The following is a 23080-nucleotide window of genomic DNA, read 5'->3' as shown; positions in this document are numbered from 1 at the left end:
TTGCTCAGACCATTGTCCTAAAGAGTTTTCCAATGTTTTCTTGTAGTAGTTTCATTAATTGGGGTCTTAGATTTATCTAAGTCTTTACTCCATTTAGTTTTGATTTTTGTATATGGCAAGAAATAAGGGTCTAGTTTCATTCTTCTGTATATGAACATCCAGTTTTGCAAGTATGATTTAATGAAGAGACTATCTTTGCTTTCTTGATTTTCTGTCTGGAAGATCTGCCCAATGCTGAAAGTGGGAAGTCTCTAGCTGTTATTGTATTGGGGTTTATCTCTCTCTTCAGCTCTGATAATATTTGCTTTATATAGAGAGCTGCTCCAGTGTTTGGTGCATGTATATTCACAATTCATATGTTCTTTTGTTGAATTGGTCCCTTTATTATTATATATTGACCTTCTTTGTCTCTTCTCATAGTTTTAGTCTTGAAATCTATTTTGTGACATATAAGTATAGCTACCTGCTTTTGAGTTTCACTGGCATGAAATATCTTTTTCTATCTTTTTTTTTATTTTCAGCCTGTGTCTTCCTCAGAGAAGTGGTTTTCTTGTAGGCAACAGATCATTGGGTCTCCATTCAGCCACTCTGTCTTTTAATTGGAGAGTTTTGTCTATGTTTAATGTTATTGCTGATAAGTAAGGACTTACTCCTGCCATTCTGTTATTTGTGTTTTGTTGCTTTGTGGTCTTCTCTTCCTTCTTTCCTTCCTTCCTGTCTTCATTTTTATTGAAAGTAGCTTTCTCTGGCGGTATGATTTAATTACTTCCTTTTTGTTTTCTGTATATCGGTTCTATGTTTTTTGACATTAAACATGTCAAAAAACATAGTATGGCTTGCAAATGCTGTCTTATCACCCATTATTTTAGGTTGATAACACTGCATAAACAAACAAATAAGCAAAAAGAAAACTAATAAAAACTCTACACCCTAACTTTCTCCCTCCACTTTTTAACATTTTGTTGTTTCTCTTTATATCTTATTGTACTGTCTATGTCTTAAATATTTCTTGTAGTTATTTTTGATTGGTTCATCTTTTAGTGTTTCCACTTAAGAGTAGTTTACACACCACAGTTACAATGGCATAATAATCTGTGTTTTCCTGTGTACTTGCTATTTTAGTTGTTACTTACAGTGAGTTGTATACCTTCAGATGAATATTCTTATTGCTCATTAACATACTTATCTTTCTGATTGAAGTACTCCCATTAGCATTTATTCTAGAACAGTTCTGATGTTGATGAAATTCCTCAGCTTTTACTTGTCTGGGAAAGTTTTTATTTCTCCTTTATGTTTGAAGGATATGTTCACTGTATATACTATTGTAGGATAATAGGCTTTTTTTTTTCTCTCCAGCACTTTAAACATTACATGACACCCTCCCCTGGTTGGTAAGGATTCTGCTGAAGAGTCTGCTGCCAGAGGTAGTGGAGCTCCTCTTTGTATGTTATTTACTTCTTTTATCTTGCTGCTTTAGGATCCTTTCTTTATCCTTGATCTTTGAAAGTTTGATAATTAAATGCCTTGACATAGTCTTCTTTGGGTTAAATCTGTTTGCTGTTCTATAACCTTCTTGTACTTGGATATCAATATGTTTCCTAGGTTTAGAAAGTTCTCATTACTATTCCTTTGAATAAACTTTCTACTCCTACATCTTTCTCTACCTCCTCTTTAAGGCCAATAACTCTTAGATTTGCCCTTTTGAAACTATTTTCTAGACTTTGTTGGCATGCTTTTTAAAATTCTTTTTACTTTTGCCTCCTCTGACTGTGTACTTTCAAATAGCCTGTCTTCACACTATTTCTTTCTTCTGCTTGATGAATTCTGCTATTAGAAGATTCTGATGCATTCTTCATTATGCCAATTGCATTTTTGTACTCTGAAATTTCTGCGATTCTTTTTAATTCTTTCAAACTCTTTGTTACATTTATCTGATAGAATTCTGAATTCCTTCTTTGTGTTATCTTGAATGTCTTTGTGTTTCATCAAAACAGGTATTTTGAATTCTTTGTCTGAAAGGTCATGTATCTCTGTTTCTCCAGGATTGGTCCCTGGTGCTCTATTTAGTTCATTTGGTGATGTCATGTTTTCCTGAATGATCCTGATGCCTGTGGATGTTCCTTGAAGTCTATGCATTGAAGAGTTAGGTATTTATTTTATTCTTTGCAGTCTGGGTTTATTTGTACCCATACTCCTTGGGAAGGCTTTCCAGATATTGAAAAGCACTTTGGTATTGTGATCTAAGCTATATCTGCATTAGGGAGCACCCTTAGTCCAGTAACACTGTGCTTCTTGCAGACTCATAGAGGGACCACCTTGATGGTCTTGGATAAGATCCAGAAGATTCATCTGGATTACCAGGGATAGACTCTTGTTCCCTTCTCTTACTTTCTCCCAAACATACAGAGTTTCTCTCTCTCTTTGTGCTAAGCTGCCTGGAGCTGAAAGCAGGGTGACACAACACCAAGATTGGGACTGCACTGGGTTAGACTTGAAGACACCACAGCATTATGTTCCACCCAAGGCCTGCTTTAACCACAACCTGCCTATCACCTATGTTCACTCAAGGCCCTTGAGAATCTACAATCATTAGATTGTGAAACCAGTCATAATTGTGTCCTTCCTTTCCAGGCAGCAAGTTCCCTTCGGCTCTGGGCAGGGCTGGAATAAAAAAAAACCTTAGAAATCTGCCTGGTGTTCTCTCCTACTATGGCTGCCATGGCACTCAAACCATGAGACACAGTCTTTCCAATTATTCTGTCCCCTTTCTACAATCAGAGGAACCTCAACCCACGGCCATCACCACTACAGGTCCATAGGAAGTACTGCCATGCTACTGATAATGTTAACTTGAGGCCCAAGGGCTCTTTAATCAGCTTGTGGTGAATGCTGCCAGGCCTGGGCCTCACCCTTCAGGGCAGTGGGCGGCCTAGAATTGGGAACCTCAAGCTCTTGCTCAGTGCTCTACCTCACTGTAGTCAAGCTGGTACCTAAGATATAAGAAAAGTACCCTTTACTTTTCCCTCTGCTTTTCTCATGCAGAAGGAGTATCTCACCATAGCTACCACACCTGGAAATGTGCTGGGTCTTACCTGAACTCAGTACATCTCAGTCTCATCCAAGGCTCATGGCATACTACCTGGGTATCACTGGTGGTTATTCAGGGCCAAACATCTCCTTAGTCAGAAAATAATTGCTCCTGCCATGACTGGGTCCTTCCCTTCAAAGTAGTGGGTTTCCTTCTGGCCCAGGTTATGTCTGGGAATGTTGTCCAGGAGCTGGGACCTGGAATGGGGGCCTCACGACTCTTACTAATGTCCTATTCTACTGTGGCTGAGCTGGCATTCAAGATACAAGACAAAATCCTCTCTTCTCTCTCCTCTTATCAAGTGGAAGGAAGGGGTTTGTTTTTGAGCCACAAGCTTTGCAGCCTGGGGTTGCGGAGGGATGGTATAAGCACTCCCTTATCCTCCCCAGCTGGTGTCTCAGCAGGTTATGTGCCCCTTAAGTCCACTGGCTCTGAGCTCAACTCAGTGCTAAGACTCACCTAGGAGTTGCAGTCTGTGACCTAGACTGCCTTTCACATTTAAGAACACTGTCCAATGGTGGCAAGTCTTGCTGGAACTCAAGTTCTGACTGCTGGGATGTGTGATTCCACTCTAGCTTGGGCTAGTCTATATGCTTCCTCCATGGGCAGGCATCATCTGAGTTTAGCATGGTTTCATTTTTAGTTGTGACAGGGCAGTACTGAATTCAATGCAAAGTCTCACAATTACTGCCCTCTGCCTCTACCAAGCATAAAGATTCTTTCTCCATGTCACGCAGCTACTGCCAAGGGATGAGGGATAGGTGAAAGTGGTGATTCACGACTGTCTTTTCTATCCTTTTCAGTGCCTCTTTCAGTAATATAAAGTTAAATCTAAGTACTATGAGTGCTCACCTGATTTTTGGTTCTTATGAAGGTATTTTTTAATGTAGATAGTTGTTAAATTTGGTGTTCTTGCATGGGGGACACTTGGTAGAGCATTCTATTTGGCCATCTTGCTCCACCCTCCAATTTCTATTTCATGAATGCATCATAATTTACTTAATAAATCCCCTACTGTTGCCTATTTTTAATTTTCTCTATTATATATTTTTCTGATGACCATTACCATGTAATAATTTTCCCTATATTTTTGAATAATTTTCTGACAAGATATTTCTGAGAGAGGCATTGCTAAGAATAAAAGCATGAACATTTAAGGAATAAAAATGTAAAAATACAATAAAAATATAAACACATGTAAATATTCACACGTCACTAAATTGCTTCCTAAGAAAGTCATGATGTCAATTTCTACTGTCATTGGAAGGCAACATATGTATTGAAATAAGATCTGTTGATTGGAATGCTCCACCACATTAAATTGTGAGTTATCTTGGCTGTGAGGGAAAGCTGAATGAACTAAAAGGTTCCTCCCAACTACAAGAGTCACTGATTAGAAATGACTAAATGGCTTTCAGAGAACTGGCTATTCAATAATGACTTCCTTATGAAGTTGGAGCCTCAGTTCACTTCAGTCACTGTCCTAGCTGCTGAGAATGAAATCCCCGTTTTTAAAGAGCTTATAGTCTAGTGGTGAGAACGTTATCTAAATAGTGAATTTCAATATAATGGTAAATAATAATATCTGGGGCATTTCTAGGGTGTTATGGGATCTCAGAGGAGAGACCCTTAAGCAAAGAAAGATGGGGAAAATATTGTAGACAGGGGAATCAGCATTATCAAAGTATTGGTGAAAGGCATACATCATATGTATTGTGTGTATGTGTCTACAAGCTACTTAGTTTTATTTAAGGATAAAGTATGAAATAAAATATGCTAGACACTTAATAGGATAGGCAGAAGCTAGGTCATAGGGAACTTTATATGCCGCACTAAGAAGCCTGAACTTTATTATATAGGCAATGAAGAGATATTTGAGGATTTAAAGAAAACGAGTGATGATGTCAGATGTCGTGATAGATAACATATTTCTCTCTCTCTTTTTTGTTTTTTTTTTTTTTTGAGATGGAGTCTCCCTCTGTCAGCCAGGATTGAGCGAAATGGTGCGATCTCGGCTGATTGCAACCTCTGCCTTCTGGGTTCAAGTGATTCTCCTGCATCCCAAGTAGCTGGGATTACAGGCACAAGCCACCATGCTCAGCTAGTTTTTTTATATTTTTAGTAGAGACAGGGTTTCACCATGTCTGCCAGGCTGGTCACAAACTCCTGACCACAAGTGATACACACACCTCAGCCTCCCAAAGTGCTGGGATTACAGGTATGATCCACCACACTCAGCTGATAGATAATGTTTCTGATTGTGGTGGAAAAATAAATATTTTTTTAATGAGGTAAGACTAGGAGCAAGGAGACCTGTTAGGAGACTTTTGTAATATCCAACTGAGAAATAGTAAAAGCTTAAATCAGGGCAGTGGCAGTATGGAGACATGGAGGGAAAGGAAAGGCTCAAAAATTATTGAATGTCAATTTGGCAGAAGTTGATAATTAATTGAATGTGGGAGCTGATAGAAAGAAAACAACTGCATAAAAGTCAAGATAATAAAATTTTCCAGAAATCAAAGCTCAACAGGTTAACTGCAAAAGACAGATTCCAGGGACACAATAAAGAAATGTTCTATTTGATTTGGCAACATGTATGTCACTGGTGGATTATGCATAAGTCATTTCAGAGAAGGAGAAAAGGAGCAGTGAGTTGAAGGTAAGGAAATATAGACACTGAGTATAAGTGTACCATAGTAATCTCTTAAGAAACTAACTGGTGTCTACTCTTGCCCTAGTACCTTGCCATTTTCATTACTGGTTAATGTGAGTTGTAATAGAAAACAAATGCCCACTTTCCTTGTTCATAAATATACAAGCTATTCTTACTATATAAAAAAAGAAACTTGGCTCAAAAGAACAGAGAGAATTAATACGGTTGTCGGAGAGGTAATCTAGGGTCAACAAAACTTTTTTTTTAATTTGGAGGAACTCAAGATTCTTTACAAGCAGGAGAAAAAGGACCACCAAAGAGGTCCTTGAAGGTATAGAACAGAAGAGATAATTGATGGAGCAAGATATTGTTGAAAATAGAAGAAAGTCCAATCAAGATCAGATGTAGAGATGTTGACTTTATATAGAAAGTGGGAGACTCTGCCTATAACTAGATGGGAAGAGGGAAACTTGGATGTGGAAGTGAGTTTGTCAGTGGAATCATGATGATAAAGTTGTTCATTCATAAAGGGTGCAGAGTGTTCCAGACAGAAAGAGAAAAAAATATATTCAAAGACCTGGAGTGAGAGGTGGAGAGAGTATGATGGGTTTGAGTAACTGAAATGAAAATTCAGTAGGACTAGGACATAAATTGAGAGGGGCAGGCAGAAGAAAGGATTAAAAATGAGGACAAAGTGGTAGTTGAGACCAGATCAGGGTAGGTTTTGTAAGCCACGTTATGAGTTTGAGCTTCATTTCAAGGGTAGAAGAAAGTTTGTAAAGGTTTGTGTGTGACATGGTCAGCTTTGTATTTGGAAGCATCACTTTGGGTGTACTGTGAATAATGGGTAGAGAGGCAAGGGATAAGGCAGGGAGAACAATGTGGAAGCTGATAGAGTAGCCCTTGTAATGGATAATAGTGACTGGACTAATGCATTGACTATGAAATGGAAAGAAATAGATGGAATTGAGATTTTTTTTTAGGAAGTAAGAATTGACAAGTCTTGATGATGGATAGGATGTAGAGGAGAGGGTGAGAAAGAAGTCAAGAATAACTCTCAAGTTTTCTAGCTTGGGCAACTGAGAGGATGGTGGCACCATTTATTGAGACAAGAAACTCCAGGGGAGGAGTAGGTTTAGAGGTATAGTAACAAGTTCATTTATGGACACATTGAGCTTCAGGTGCCTACGAAACATAATATACTAATTCATTTATTCATTCACTCAATAAATATTTACTGAGCACCTACTATGCCAGGCACTGGACTATGTCCTGGGAATATAGCAGTGGACAAATTCCAAGACTCATGGAGCTTGTAGTCTAATTAAAATTCAAGTAGTCATGTTGATATTTGAGTGACGCTAAGGAGAAAGTGTAAGGCTAAGGTATAGAATTGGGCATATGCATGAAATTACCCAGAGTCACTGGGAAAGATCAAAATATATGGGCAGATTAAGGAAGAGGTACTTATAAAGAAAGCTGAGAAGTAGTGACTAGAGGTAGGAAGGAAATGAGAAGATGTGGTATCACAGAAGCAAAAATACAAGAGTGATTCAACAAATCAGGTAAGAATGTCACTGTTCATTGGATTTAGTGACAAGGTGAGTATTGGTTAGCTATGGGGTGTATCACTGAAGTAGTATGGGCAGATACTCAATTTCAGTGGGTTTAGGAATGAATTGGAAAGGAAATGATGAAGGGTTGTGTAGTTGTCTCAAAAATTTTAGCCACGAAGAGGAAAGACATATCAGTAGTAGCTGGGAGAGAAATGTGGGTACCCTGAGTTCAGACTGTGACACTGAGGATACAGTCCCTCAGATACAGTCCCACGGTTCCAAGTGTGCCCAAGATTTCTGACACAACTGCTATAATTTAAATGTATTTCCTCCAAAAATCAGGTTTTGTCAATGTGTTGGTATTAAGAGGTGATTATGCCATAAGGGCTTCTCCCTCATGAATAGGATTAAGGCCCTTATGAAAGAAGTTTCACACAGCATTTGGTTTGCTTGTGCTTCCATCTTCTGCCATGTGAGGACACAGCATCTGTACCCTTCAGAGGATGCAGCAACAAGACCCATTCTTGGAAGCAGAGAGTAGCCCTCACCAGATAACTGAACCAGCCAGTGCCTTGATTTTAGACTTCTCAGCCTCTAGAACTGTGAGAAATAAATTCATGTTCTTTATAAATTGCCCAGTTTACAGTATTTTGTACCACAGAATTATAGCTTCATAAATGGCCAAGACAAATTGGTACCAGATGAGTGGTGTGTTGCTATTAAAAATACCTAAAAATGCAGAAGAATCTTTGGAACTGACTAATGGGTAGAGGATGGAACAGTTTTGAAGTGAATGCTGGGAAAAGCGTGTATTGCTGTGAATGGATCATTAAGGGTGATTCTGGTGAGAGCTAAGAAGAGGAGAGCACTAGAAAAAGCCTCAGTGTTTTTAGAGATTACTTTAGTGTCAATGAACAGAATGTTGGTAGAAATATGGACAGTGATGAGGTCTCGGACAGAAATGAGAAACAAGGTTTGGAAACGGGAGGAAAGTTCATCCTTGTTATAAAGTGGCAAAGAACTTGGCTGAGCTGTGTCCATGTACTATAACTTTGTGGAAGGCAGAATTTAAGAGCAATCAAGTAGGCTATTTGGTGGAAGAAATCTCTAAGCAACAAAGTGCTCAGGGTGCTGCATGACTTCTCTTAACTGCTTTTAGTAAAATTCAAGACGAGAGAGACAATCTAAGATGGAATTTATCATCGAAAGGGAAGCAGAACATAAGTATTTGGGAAATTCTCAGCCTAGTAATATAAAGAATAAAAAAAGATATTTAGGAGAGAAAATCAAGCATGTGGCCAAGAGACTGCCTCATGGGGAGATAAGTATAAATAGAACGAAGCCAGGTGCTATTCATTAAGACAGTGGGTGAGAACCCAGAGGAATTCCAAACATCTTCAAGACTGCCATCATGCCAATCACAGGCCTAGAATTCCAGGATCTTAAGGGCAGAATGGCTTTGAGAGAGGTGCCCAGGGCACCTGCAGGACCTTGGGGCTTGCTACCCAGGGCTGCCTCAAACCTGTGATCCCTGAATTCCGATGTAGCATTTCTTGGCCACATGGCTGTGGCTCAGGTGGGCTCAGTTTGGCCCAGGTAGGGCACTCTGTAAAGGGTGCCAGTGGTGAGTCTTGGCAGTGTCCACAGGGTACTTATTCTTCAGGTGCACAGAGTGCATAAGCTGTGGAGGCATGGCTTCCCCCACCAAGATTTCACAGGATGCCTCAGAGAGCCATCAGAGGCTTGGACTGAGAGCTATCATAGTGGAAGTGGTGTTGATAAAGCCCCCACTAGGTCAATGACCAGCAGAACTGTGGAACTAGGGCTGGTACAGAAATCTCCCACTAGGGAAATGCTTAGTGGAGTCATGGGCTGCCCCAGGGACCTTCAAACTGCAGAGCCACCAGTGTGCAACACCAGACTGGGAGAACCTCAGGCACCTGACTCCAACCTATGAGATCTGCAGCATGGGCTATGCCCCGCTCTGGGGACACAGCCCCAGCCCAGTGTATTCAGAATTTTGAGTAAATATCAAATGTTCCTAGGGGCCTGCCTTGAACAACAAAGACACTCCTGTAATTCCAGAAATTCCAAGGGTTTAAAGGTTACCTCTCAAGAGTCAGGGATGAAGGCCAGACCTCTCTTTGAGAAGTCCAATTTTTTTGCTAGATAGTGGGATTAAGTAAGGTTTTTTGTTTGTTTGTTTGTTTGTTTTTATATTTATTTAGTCTTATTTGCATGAATTGGGTTTGAGCATGCTAAAATGCTAATTGGTAATGGGGAGCTTCAAAGTTGAAGATAGAGGGCCAAGTTAAGACAGCAAGATTCTTGAGAAGAAGGGATGGATCCAGACAACAGAGGTACAAGGGGATTAGCCTCCTGCCATACAACATCAGAGAAAAAGGAAAGGATGAGGACTGATTTGATGACAGGACATATATGGAAGTCTTGACCAGTGGCCTCTAATTTATTTGTGAGGTAGGGAATAAAATCATTTTCTGAGAACAAGGAAGGTCAAGAATATGAGGAGAATGGATAATATAGGAACTAATTTTCACAAACCAGGAAAATCCAGCAAGCCAGGAGAGCTGAGCTAAGAGTCTAATTGATATTTTAACACTGATGACCAAGAATTTATAGTGGCATCAATCTGCATGGTCTCATAATAAGTTCAATAATGCAGCTCAGGCTTAGAGGATTCTGATGAAAATATTCAGAAATGGTGTTCTGCAATGTTCCCAATTATAGGGCAAGAAAAATGAAGTTTCTTGTAAAGCAAGGAGGTAAAGAAAGTATCTGGTGACAATTTAGAGGCTACTGGGCACCTCCAAAGGGCACAGATAAATGGTTTGGAAGGAGGACTTGCAACTAGTGCAGGAGAGGAAGCACAAGACAGTATTTATAAAGGAGTACAGGTGAGAATGAGGGTCCAGAGAGATTTGCATTTGGATTCTAAGGTGGACAGTAGGAGAGGCATGGTAGATTCGTAGTCCTTAGCACTGAAAATGGAACTACTGGGCCAAGTTAGTAACATTGATCAGGACTCTCCCTTGTGGTGCTCTGTGCAAAGTTATAGGTGTCAGTCTTCAGATGGAAGTTCAGCTGTGTATGGCTCATGCCCTTGAGATTGGGGTAGCAGGGCAGAGAGGAAAGGGGTCTATGATGGGAGCTTCTTCACCCAAGTGCAATGAATTGATATTAGTCACTGTTGTCTTTTAAGTAGTGAAACAGGAATGTCTCTCTGATTAGAAGGCACAGTTAAGAGTCTGCAGAAAAGGAAGTCAGGCCTAGTGCCACCAGTCTCTATTAAGAATGAGTATTTGGTGAGTACTTTTGCAACAGATAATATCCATGCACTGTCCATGCTCCTAAGAGCTTACATATTAATATGCTGTGAACAACTTCTACCTGCCAGTATTCTTGTTTTCATGCTTGAGGAATTTTTCCAGAGGACCACTGGTACTCTCCCACAAGAAGCACTGGGGAATTCTCAACCTCAAAAGTAGCCCTCAATCAATGACTGACAGAATACCCAAGCCTTGTTAATTCCTGAGTGAAGTTATATGAAGCATGTATTTTATACCAGTTCTTAGAGTTTTCCCAGGGGATTAAGCTTCAGTCACTCTGGCAGCAGTCTTAATATTCATGCCCCTATTTGGCTGCTTTTTCTTCCCTTACTTCCCTGCTTCCCTGGATATGTTTCCTGAATCTCCTCAAAAACCATGTACACTGGAATCCTTGTTTTGGGGTTGCTTTTCAGAGACTCCAAGCTAAGTTAACCTTCTATGAGCCTGTTATTTTGCCTATATTATCTAATTTAATCCTATCAACAACTTTGGCAATAGGTATGATTATTCTCATTTTAGAGATGAAGAAATTAAGGTTCAGTATGCTTAGGCAATTTAGCCCAAGTAAAAGTTTTAAACAGTAGAGCCGAGATTTGAACCCATGTTTTATCACTTCTAATCCACAGCACCACAGGGACAGGAGATAGCTATCTAGCATAAGGAGATTTCAGCACAGAAAAATTCTTTATTTCTTTATTTCCTGTATTTTAGAAATGAATATTTTATACTTCTTATTTTGGGGCAATTATTTCTGCTTGCTTTCTTAGCTTTTGGTAAACTTCCCTTTGAAAATATTAGTCTTCCTTTCCATTACAAAATGGAGGAAAAAACGGTGTTTTTATTTCATTCTAATTACAAGGAGAAGTGCATGTGTGGCTGTCCCACTCAGCGTGGCAATCATTATTCTGAAGCTCATTATTGCTGAGATCTTAAGGTTTGGTTTTACTAAGGAATCCCATTCATTATCAAGGGCATGCAGCAAAAAATAGATTCTGGAGAGTTAAATATAGGGAGTCCAGGCCATCATTTAGATGTCAGAGTCATAAAGAAAATGACAATGATTCACAGAGTGTCAGAACAGGAAGAAATCTCAAATACCACCCTGTTCACTTCATTTACAGATGAAAGACCTGAGACCCAGAGAGGTTAAATAACATGCCAATGCCAGAGATCATAGGAAGGTAGTACAGAATAGGGGCAGGGCCAGATCACCTGAATAAAATGATTTTTCTATCCATGACATCACAGTGACCCAGATTTTATTTTGTCAACTTCCTACTCCAAATCCTCAAGTGGAAAGTTTTTAAAAAATGTTTCTAATTGCCAAGTGGGCCGCACAAATATTGGTCTCTTCTTTTGCTTTGTTCCTAGAGTAGAAACTGGGAAACATCTAAGAAGACATGTTTGCAATGGGTGATATTTCTCACATGCCTTTTCTGTGTTTCTTACTCCTTCCTTTTTGTTTCTTACCTCCAGAGATTTATTTTCCCTTTCTGATAGAAGGGTTTAGGCTTGAAGGTGCCTATATTGGTTAAATATTGTAGCAGTTTTAGAACATGGTCCCCAAATTCTTTGACACTCCTCAAAAAGCAAGTTCTGTATCCTCTGCCCTTGACTATGGGAGCTTAGAATTCTTGACTGATAAAATATGGCAGAAGTGAGGCTGAGCCAGTTTGTGAGTCCAAGCCTTAAGAAATTGGCAGCTTTTACTTTCTGTCTCTTAGTATGCTCATTCTTGGAACCCAGCCACCATGTGTGGGAAAGCCAAGGAGAGGTACATGTGGAGAGGCCCCCAGTAAGCTCAAGCTGGAAGCCAGCACCAACTTGCCAGTCACCAGTGAGCCTTCTTGGAAGTGAGTCTTCCAGATTCTTTCAAGCTCTCCCATGTGGAAGAGAGAGGAGCCTTCCCTGCTGAGCTCTGCCCAAATCCCAGATCTGTGAGCAAGTAAATGATCGTTGCTGTAAGCCACTAAGTATGTTTTGTTGTTGTTGTTGTTGTTGTTGTTTTTTTTTTTTTTTTTTTTTTTTTTAGTGAGGGTGGGGTTATATAGCAAAAGATAACTAAAGCAGGTATTTCCACAAAAATGCTACATAACAAACCACTCCCAAAATCATTCGGCTTTAAACAACAGACATTTACTCTCACAGATCTTCAGGTCATTTGGAACAGCTCTGTTTTATGTTTGCCTCCTCTGGGGGTTAGGTGGAGGGGTCGCACTATCCAGGAGAAGCCTTTCTTATGGGATGGCAGAAGTACAAGAGGGCAGGCAAAAGACACAAGGCCCCTTAGGGCCTAGGCTCAGAACTGGCTACTGTTGTTTCGACCAATATGCTATGGGCCAAATCAAGTCACTCAGCCAAGCTCCATGTCAACTGGTGAGGAAATATACTTGGTCCTTGTAATCAGAGGAATTGCAAAGTCACAAGTCCCACAACAAAGGTGGAAATACAAAAATAAGTGAAAAATTAGTACCAATTGTGCACCCTACCACAGTGTTTGAATAGAACTGAGCAACTTTGGAATAGGCTGAACTTATCTCCTTTTTAAAGCATTAATAGATTCTCTGAGATCTACTATCGGGATGTTTTACTGCTTTTAGCAAATTTAAGAATAAAGTGTAAGTAAATTCAAGAAGAAAAAAAAAGAACTTGGATGCACAAATTTTTTTTTTTAACTTTGAGTGGGCTGGGAAAAAAGTACTGAACTCAGAAGAAACAGCTACTGGAAAAACAATACTTTTTTTTTTTCCTGTTTGAACTAAGCTCTATGATATCTGGAGGTGAATAATTTTGCCTTTGTAAAGTGGATTCTTCCAGGGAAGATGTTTGTCATATTCCCAGTAAAACCGTTAAGTTTCCCATGAGGCTAAAAATACTATTTTGGGGGAGCAGTAGAAAGATATAGTATTCTTCTTTGCCTTTCTATAGATATTGAATATTAAATTGGAAGGTTAGTTTACAGTCTGTGAATGCTTCCTTTTAGATAACCTGATTTGGGGTGATATCAGAAGAAAAATACTGTCGATAGTGGATTTATTCTGTGTCGACTTAGCTAACCTGGAACTATGTTTCCCAGAATTTCCTGCTCTCATACTTTTTAGTTCACATAGGTCACAAGAGACATTTTGGGTAAGATTTACACAGTGGAAGTAAAGCAGTGTCCATATTCTTTTTTATACTTGGAAGGACAGTGCAGGGCACAGGGTGTTGTTGCAATTCCCACACATTGTCACTGATCTGCTGGCTCGCCCTGTTGGTGTAGGGCAGCAGCTGGGCATAGAGCTCCTTCAGTTCCTGCCAGATCTTCTAGAGCTTCTCCAAATCCTGGACCACTTTATGCAGCTTCTGGGGGCAACAGTCACATCTGTCTTTCCTCCAGCTTTAAGTATGTCTTCCCTTTAACTTCTCTGACTCCTGCATCAAATCCATGTTCAGCATTGTGAGGAAGAGCATTGAATTCCCATTTGTGCCACTGCATTATTGAAATTGGAGGCTTGAGAGAAGTTTGAGAATGGCACACATCCTGGCTTGTCCTCATGGGTTCTAGTTTGTCCCTACTTTCCCTTACATTTTGTCCATCTTTCCTTCCCAGTTACCTGTCCTGCTGACGTCAGGCCCAGCACCAGGTGCAGAAGCTACCATCATACAAAAATCAAGCTTCCTTGATTATGTAAGTCAAATTCCTGTAATAAATCCTTTGCATAAGTGCTGTAGTTTTGCTTCTCTAATCAAACCCTGATGTATATTATGACCTTATGTAAAATTCAAAATGATTTATCTTTCTAATATTTCTTCCAAACACTCAAATCTTTCAGTCTATAGTAAATGCTTATCAGATGCCAGGCACTATGTTAAGCATTAAAGGAAACAAGATGAGTAAGACAGATGATGGTTCCTGCCCTGGGAGGCTCAGTATCTGTATATATGCTGAGCTATGTAAATAAACCAATAGCTACTGTTAAATACAAAAGACGTTACAATTATCCAACTCCTAAAACGAATTTATATTCTCAACCCAGGATGCTGTAGTGATTTCTCTGTGACCTGCAATGTCTGGGCATAGTAGCGCTGCTTGATGACACACATGTATGATAATGAATAGGGTAACATGGCAATTATTTGCCATGATATTCCAGTGACATGTCACAGTCTTAAATTGCCTAGCAATGCTGGAACAAATTTTTCCAGTGCCCAGAGCATAATGCCAGAACTATATAAAAGTAATACTACTGGCCAGGCGTGGTGGCTCACACCTGTAATCCCAGCACTTTGGGAGGCCAAGGTGGGCGAATCATGAGGTCAGGAGTTCAAGACCAGACTGACTAACATGATGAAACCCCATCTCTACTAAAAAAAAAAAAAAGAAGTAGTACTAACAATAAAACCATATAAGGCCAAGAGATTAGAAATCTACCCTTCTCACTGGAGAAAAGAAAAATGGTTCCCAGGCATCAGGGGTCTGGTGGCAGAAAGGTGGTGAGTGAGTGTGTGTGTGTGTGTGTGTGTGTGTGTGTGTGTGCAGGTTTCAAGTTATGGGGAGGTTTAGCACCAAACTTAATGCCCCTAGGAAGAGACACAAATACCATATAACTTGCTGGAACAAGATAAGAGGAATCTGTGCAGTGATGCTGCCCCTTGCAGCAGTGTCTTCTATGCACATATTTCTAAGTTACAGGTGATCTCATAATTGGTTGAATATACTATGATAAATCCATGCCACAAAATACTGTGCAACTACAAAAAAAGAATAAGATATGTGTATATGGATTGATGATGGAAAAAGCTCTGAAACACATAAGTGAATCAAGCAAGGGGTCCAGTTATATATGGTCTGCTACCATGTGGGTTTGTAAAGGAGTAAAAATATCCTGTGTACATAGTTGCATGTATAAGTATGGACTATCTCTGGAAGGATTCAGAAAAAAATAACAGTAACATTGGTTACCTCTGAAGGAGAGGACAGGTAGGCTGAGGGACAGGAATAAGAGGAATACTTGTCACTAAATACTCTTGCACCTTTTCCATTTCATGCCATGTAAATTTAGGACTACTTCAAAACATAAATAAATAAAGCAAAATGTAAAAGTTAGGGGGAATGTGGCCACCTGAATGCAAAAAGCATTTGGAAGATAAAACCCACCTGTCCTTGGAGTCCCTCATAGAAAACTGGTGCTCTGAAGGGTGACAATGTGCCCATTGGCTCTGCTACTTACTGCAGCATTTGACCAAATACCATATTTCCAAGTACAAGAAAATCCAAGTTCAAAAAAAGAAGTACCTTGCAAACATACGGCTCACTCCATCCAGTCTGGGGTGAAAAGATTAAGGGTGATTATTTGCAGGGAAGACCATTAAAAATGACAATAGCCACTTATTTGATAGAGCTAACGGCTTCTCTTCTTGACAAACTCCCCAATGTAATGGGGAAACTGGAAGCCTGTGAGGTCATTTTCAAAAATCACTCCATCTATTTACCACATAAACTATCAGAAACAAAGCGAAACACAGCACAACCAAGAATCCAAACATCCTGGAGAGAAACTAAAAGGTGAGTAAGTGCTGAAACAATGGAAAACTCCTGCCTGCTAAGAACTAACAACACTTGTTAACCACCTCATCAGCACACTCAGTCAGCAGAATATAGCCTCGTATGACAGAGTCTCGGGGCTTAAAAAAAAGTTGTTGAAGAAGAGAATCCCATTAGAACCTTCTAAGGACTAGTTCAGGCACTCCCACATCACACTGCATTCCTTAGAGAGTGCAATTCCCATCTCTTTTAGGAGAAGTCAGCCTCTCATTTGCTTGTTCGATCACAGATATTTCCACCTTCATGTCTGTCAAACCACCAACACAGAAATTCCACAAGCAGCTGCCTTTTCATCTGGAAGAGAGAGGCAGTGAAGTCCTCAATCTCCCCTTACAAATCCCCCAGGCCCCAGAGTTTAGAAAGCACATTTTTGAGCACAAAATGCTCAGTCTAGCCCTGTCAGGATTGTAGTCTTGGTGTTTGTCATTATGCAGGTTTTAAATGTTCAGACGGAGAGAGATGAAAGGGCTTAGGACCCTTAGGCGCATGGGAAGTCATCTCACCTCAATTAGCTTTTCCTCTATCCTGTCAGTGGATTTTAGGGGAACATGAAAGGAAACTGCAGCTGCAGGATGCCCCTTTGGCCATCCCCCTCCAAGTCCAACCTACTTTCATCTCTTGCCCTAAAAAATAAATAGGACACCGTGGGTCACAAATCTCACTTTCCACCCAGACTCTATTTCTCTCTAGTTTTAAGATAACCTTTACCTGAATTTTCCTCCCTGCACTCATGATCTTTCTTTCAAGAGACCTTCAGTTTATTATACAGTCAAAATCAAATATCCAAGGTAGAAAATGCTCTGCAATGCAAAGCACGTCAACCTTTTTTTCAAAGCATGGTTTTACATGATGATACCATGTTTGAGCTGGCAGAAAATTTAGACATTATTTTTTTTCAAATCTCTCATTTGTAGGCAACTGAAGCTCAGAAAAGTTAATTGACTTGTCCAAGCTAGTTGCTGAGCCAGTAGGAGGAGAGAAGCTCCTTACTCCTGTTGAGGATATTCATCAATAGATTTCAAGGTGATGATTATATGTTTTTATTTTTTATAATGCATACCTTATGCTGAATCTTGAGCATATTAGAGTACTCCATATTGGAAAGTAATTTATCAAATAATATCAACTACCCATAGCATAGTTAAGAATCAGAAAGTAATCAAAAAGTACCAAATACTCTAAATAAAGGTCTTCAAGTTTATATACTAAGCTTATTCACTTCATATATAGGAAAGGGCCTCAAGCCCTAACTCAAAGTCTATTTACTCTAACTTTGTACACAATTTTAACAAGGTTAGATATTTTAGTTTTTCAGTCACTTCATTCACCGAACATTTACTGAACACCTATTATGGAACAGGCACTGTTCTCAGAGTAAGAGTTTAAAGATGAGTAAGGAACAGCACTGGGGCTCACGTTCTAGAATTGTAAATTTACAATTCTAAGGCAATATGTTTGTTTGGAGATTGGTGCAGGTACAATGGGGGCATGCAATCCAGCCTCAGAGAATTGGAGGAGATCTCACAGAGCAGGTGAAGTCTACACTGGGGCTGGGAAGGGAAGTAGTTGTTTACTTGCCAGGACAAGGAAAAAAAGACATTCCAGACAAAGGTAGCAGCATGTAAGGTACAGGAGCTTGCAATAGTGTATGGTGTCTTCCAGGAAGTACAAGTTTTCTATGACTGGAGGATAAGGTAAGTTCAAGGAAAGGCAGGCCTATTATACCATGCCTCGGAGTTTAGACTTTGTCCTGAAAGCAAGAAAGAATCAAACAAAAATGATCATTAAATTTGCATGTTTGAAAGAAAACTTCAGTGACCTGTGGTAAGTGGATTGGATATGTAGGTAACTGTGAGACTGAACAGGTAAAGGGCTCAAATTTCCCTGTAATGACTGTTAGGTATAGTTGCATCCTCCTATGCAAAATGGAGCTGAGATACAGTGTCCACAAATTCCTTCAGGGTCTGTAAATATTAAAGCTCCTAGTCAATACTCTGACCAGGATTATGATGATTATGGTGGTCAAGGTGAACTGAATTTTCAGGTTCCTCTACAATGAAAGTAGAGATGTGCCGTTTGTCCACTCTTACTCATAAGATATTGTCCAAACAGTAGGTTCTGTTTAAATATAGAGCTAGACCAAAAGATCTTCAAATGTACTTTTTACAAAGCCCAAAACCCAACCTGAATGTTTCAAAATCCAGGATGAAAATAGGATTCCAATAATAATAATACTTTAATAATAAAGACACAAAAAGACTTCAATAGGTATTAATCATAAATTTGGAAGCAGAAACTACCTGATCCTTAGAGATAACAACAATTGAAAATAATAGCTGCTTTTATTAAGCTATAGTGCCAGGCACTATGCTTTGCTTTTTAAGTACATTATCTGTAATCCACAATAATCCTACAAAAGGAGATAATAATATCTCCCATTATGCGGTTTTAAAAACACAGTAAAATGATGCTAAATAAACTGCTTAAGATTGTCCTGCAATTACGTAGACAGAACTGGGAAAGAAACTCAAGACCGTTTGAAGCAAAATCTCAAGCTTTATCCACATGGCTATGTATTTGCTAAATTTATGTACAGCGTCTTAATTTACAAATAACTTTCCTGTACATTATTTCATCTCATTATTATCTATGACAGGTTATTGTTATACCCGTTTTGCAAATAAGGAAAAACATGGGGAAGCCATTCAATATGATGAAGCCTCAGTTTTCTCTGCTGTAAAATGGGATAATAATGTTCACTTTGGGTTGTTATTGGAGACTGGACATGTTAACCATTTCTAATTATTAGTCAATAATCAGTATGCAATAAATGCTAGCTGTCATATTGTTATTATCATCGGCAGAGTGATAAATTGCCCCAAATCACACAGCTTAAAGGTGACACATCAAGGACTTACATGTAGGTTTTCCGACCCTATCCCAGTGTTCCACTTCCTACAACTGGATCCAGTGAAGCTTTGGGAGGATGTCTCTACAGGCCAGCATTTAAGCCAGACAAGTAGCATAAGGTGTGAGCAGCAGTCAGGCATCCAAAAGTCATTATTCCACAATACTTTGCAGTGTTCCTTGACCTTGACAGCAAGTTAGAATCACCTGGGAGATTTTAGAAATCCTTATGCCTAGGCCACACCCCAGACAATGATATCACAGTCACTGGTGGTGTGATCCAGGTATTAATATTTTAGACCTGCCCCATGTGCAGCTAGAGTTGAGAACAATTGGTTTAGAGAAAAGCATGGTCAGAGATTTGTTTACCATGAGGTGTTCCTGACTTCCAATGGCCTTGTCACTCACAGGAAGCCTCATTTATAAAATTTTAGCTTCATAGGATGTTCTGCAGCTGGCAAAGTGCTTTCTTATTCCTCTTTGGGCTACATCAAAACAGAGAAGTAGGGCAAATAAAGTTCATACCTCATTTTCCTGATGAGAAAACTCATACGCATAGAATAATTTGTATTATCCAGGGTTAAGCCTAGTTAATGTCACAACTGAGGTCGAAAACCTCTGAGTCTATTACTCAGTTTTGTGCCCAGACCTCTTTTTAGTATACTTCTCTTCCTTTGGATATCCTGAAAGAAAAGGAGTGTTGTCCTGTAGTCTCCATAACAATTGCTTAAATTTCTTTAAAGAATCCCCACTCTATAAGCTAATGGTAAAGAAATTTCTGTTTTAACAATGATTTGTGGGCAAAACAAAATTTAAAGCCAGTCACTGTTTATCTTAATGGTAAAGACAGATGTTAAGAATGTTATTTTAGAGCAATATGATTATCAGACTAATTGTATTCCTGATTCGAGCAGAATCTTGAAATTGAGAAGCTAAATTTCTGAATTCTTCAAAATCAAAACAGCAATGGTCCTTGGGAAGGGATTTGATTAACCACTCCTTGTTGACTTAGTTAAAATCTGACTTCTATATACAATACACATGTATAGTATAAAGGTGTTCATTTCTCTGTAGGAGAGAAAGATAATATATTCATTGTTTTGAATTTCAACTGAGTTGTGTCCTTATGTATGCCATATTTATAGCTGAAAAGGTTACAACTGTTATTGTTAATACTTCTAATAACTGAAATGTAGACAAGGTCAGTGTTTGCTCTTTTAGATAAAATCCCACAAGCAAACCAAGGATCTCTTATTTGAGACCCAGAGAAAATAAAGTCGGAAATATGTTTTCCAATGGAGGGTGAAAGTAAATAAGCCTGAAGAGACTATTAGGGGAAAGTCAGTATGGATTTAGCATCAGCTTGGAAAGACTAGTGTCCTGGTTGCTAATTCTAGCCATCCTTCACTTTCTATTGTTCAGTATTTAGACTGTGTATTCCCTAAAGTTAAGAACTATCTATTCCTCACCAGACATTGTATTTGCAAAACAACATGAAAAAATAAAACAAACAATACTGCCTCCCAATCCTTGGTCAATTACACACACACACACACACACACACACACACACACACACACACTTCAAGCTGGGATAATGCATGACATATATCACAAAAACAGGACAAGCATCCTGATCACTGTGTAGAATATTCTCACTTCCCAATTGCAAAAAAGCTTTAGAAACTGCCTATGCTCATATTGTGTGGTGTTCTCCAATCCATAGTAATTTCAGTGTGTCCTCCTCCATCTAATTCTTTGAATGGGTGCTGGCACCTTTTCCTCTTAGATTAGAATCTGTTGGATCTAAAGTATAGGCGAATACACTGTTTCAATTCCTGTCAAATCATTTTGCAGTTACTCAGGAGTCATGCTGCTGCTCACTTAATTATTAAATGTCCTAAAATATCAGGTGTGCAATTTGCAATGAAAATGTAACAATAGGCCATCTTCTCTAATGGGATTTCAACAGGGATGAAACTAGAAAGATAAATCTGGCTCCACAAGTCATTAAGAATATAGGGCATTTTGGTTCCAAAGGGGTTCCTAACAAGGAGAATCATGTAGCAAAGAAGTAAAAAAATATGCAGGTATTTAGTTACCATAACTGCTTACTCCAGAGAAAGATATGTTATAGATTTTGGTGAGGAATATATTTTTAATTCTTGATACATAAATCATGATCTTGTTCACTTTTATGTCAGAAAAGATTTTTGCCCTGTGAATAAACAAAATAAGCTTGGTTTGTAGTTTATTGGAAACTCTTATCCAGGCCATTTGTTGAAAATAAGCATATGAAATTTACCAGGATCCAAACATTGCAAAACTGCTTTCCTTTTTCAGAGTTGCTGGTGACAGGGATGGGTTTATGTGTATGGAGGAGGGACGTCATAGTTACTAGAAGAAAATGGAATCCTGGGGCAGATCAAGAAACAAGCTGAATCCTTTACTGCACACATAAATCATGTTTGGCCTAGGGCAGATGACAATTTGCAAGGCTGACCTATAATTCTTTTTATTCTTGGAATCTCTTTAAACTCAAAACTACTCTTATATAGCCATCTAGAGCCAGTTATTTTTTGTTTTGTTTTTCTTTTTGTGGTGTCTTTACCTCCATTAATTAACAATGATCACAAACAAAACAAGCAAGAAAATTAAATGGATAATGCTAAGTGCATTCACTTTTACATTGTAAAAGTTATCCTAAATCAACATCTGAAGGAAGGGAATTTATTTGACTTAAGGAAAGGATAAGTAGTCCTGCTGCACCATGTCTGTTTACTCTTCACTGTTCTTTTTAGAGATATATGGTCACAACCATTAAGGCAAGCCAAGCAACCCTCTTCCTCCTCAGCAGCTTCATTTCTCTTTACTTAAGAGCAAATCTGACAGGAGTACAGCTTGTGGTTAAAATGTATGTGAGTCTGTACTATACTCTATGAGAATACAAAGGGCTAGCCTTATGAGTAATGGAACTATTTAATGTCATTGGACTGAGAAATTTCATCCCTTTAGCCTTATTCCTCCCATTTTTGAAATTAGCTGATTAAGTGGATAATGCTCCTCAGGTCTCCAGTTAAGATCCCAGCTATCACAATTCTTGCCCCAGAAAGCCTTGAGTTAGGTTCTACTCATCTACTGGGAATGAGTAGGACCTAACTCTACGTAGTGGGGGTTCTTTTCTGAAGATGTGACAACAAATGCTTCTGGAAAAATAAGGAGTTTTTCACTGAGAAACATGATCTGTGCTGACAAGCATTGTAGATTTATTCTGTGTCAACTTAGCAAAGCTAGTACAATATTTATCCAGAGTTTCCTTCTCTGTGTAGTTCTGGGTTAGTGTGGGCCACAAGAGATATTTTGCATGAGATGATGATACAAATGCAGCAGAGCCATCTTCTTCTTCCTCTCGAATTATCAGTACAGGACATAAAGTGCTATTTCAGTTCACACAGGTTCACTCTGGTCTGCTGCCTCACCCTACTGTGGGGCAGCATCTGGGTCATAACTGCTCAATCTCCTGCCTCTTACAGCTTCTCCAACTCCCCCAACGATTAGGTGTTTATCTCTGAGATGAAAGGTGCTAACTTCTGTAGGAAAGCCTCATCATCAATGCTGGAGGTATAAAGCTCATAGTGAGAGACCAACATGGTTCTAGTTCATCTTCATGGGTTCCAGTTCAGCTTTGCAAGTTCCAATTTATCTTTGTTTCCTCTACTTTATGTTTGTATTCCCTTCCTGGCTGCCAGTCCTGAGAATTTGGGCCCCAGCATTAGATTCAGAAGCAACAGCCTCACATGGGCTGTTTAATCTACTTCCACAAATTGCAGAAGGTCAAATTTCAATAATAAATTTTTTAATAGAGTCATGTATAGTTGTAAATATAGGAAAACAATATAGTTGTAATAGGGAAAGAGATAATGACAGAGCTAGACATAGGGAT

At 39.1% G+C, this 23080-nt stretch overlaps 1 long non-coding RNA gene across 1 annotated transcript; it reads right to left on the bottom strand.

The window, feature by feature from the left end:
- Positions 1-370: 370 nt before the first annotated feature.
- LOC116556541 lies at positions 371-21476 on the bottom strand. The gene is made up of 4 exons (XR_004271067.1): positions 21465-21476; positions 16907-16913; positions 16221-16226; positions 371-463 (listed from the first exon to the last, which is right to left on the bottom strand). It is a non-coding gene; the product is annotated as an uncharacterized LOC116556541 (long non-coding RNA).
- Between the last annotated feature and the right edge of the window lie 1604 nt (positions 21477-23080).

The sequence above is a fragment of the Sapajus apella genome, unplaced genomic scaffold (genome assembly GCF_009761245.1).
Source record: "Sapajus apella isolate SASKATOON/1434 unplaced genomic scaffold, GSC_monkey_1.0 scaffold17, whole genome shotgun sequence".
Taxonomy (NCBI): Eukaryota; Metazoa; Chordata; class Mammalia; order Primates; family Cebidae; genus Sapajus; species Sapajus apella.
Note: the sequence above shows the minus strand (reverse complement) of the source record. Positions and strands in the feature narration are given on the sequence as shown.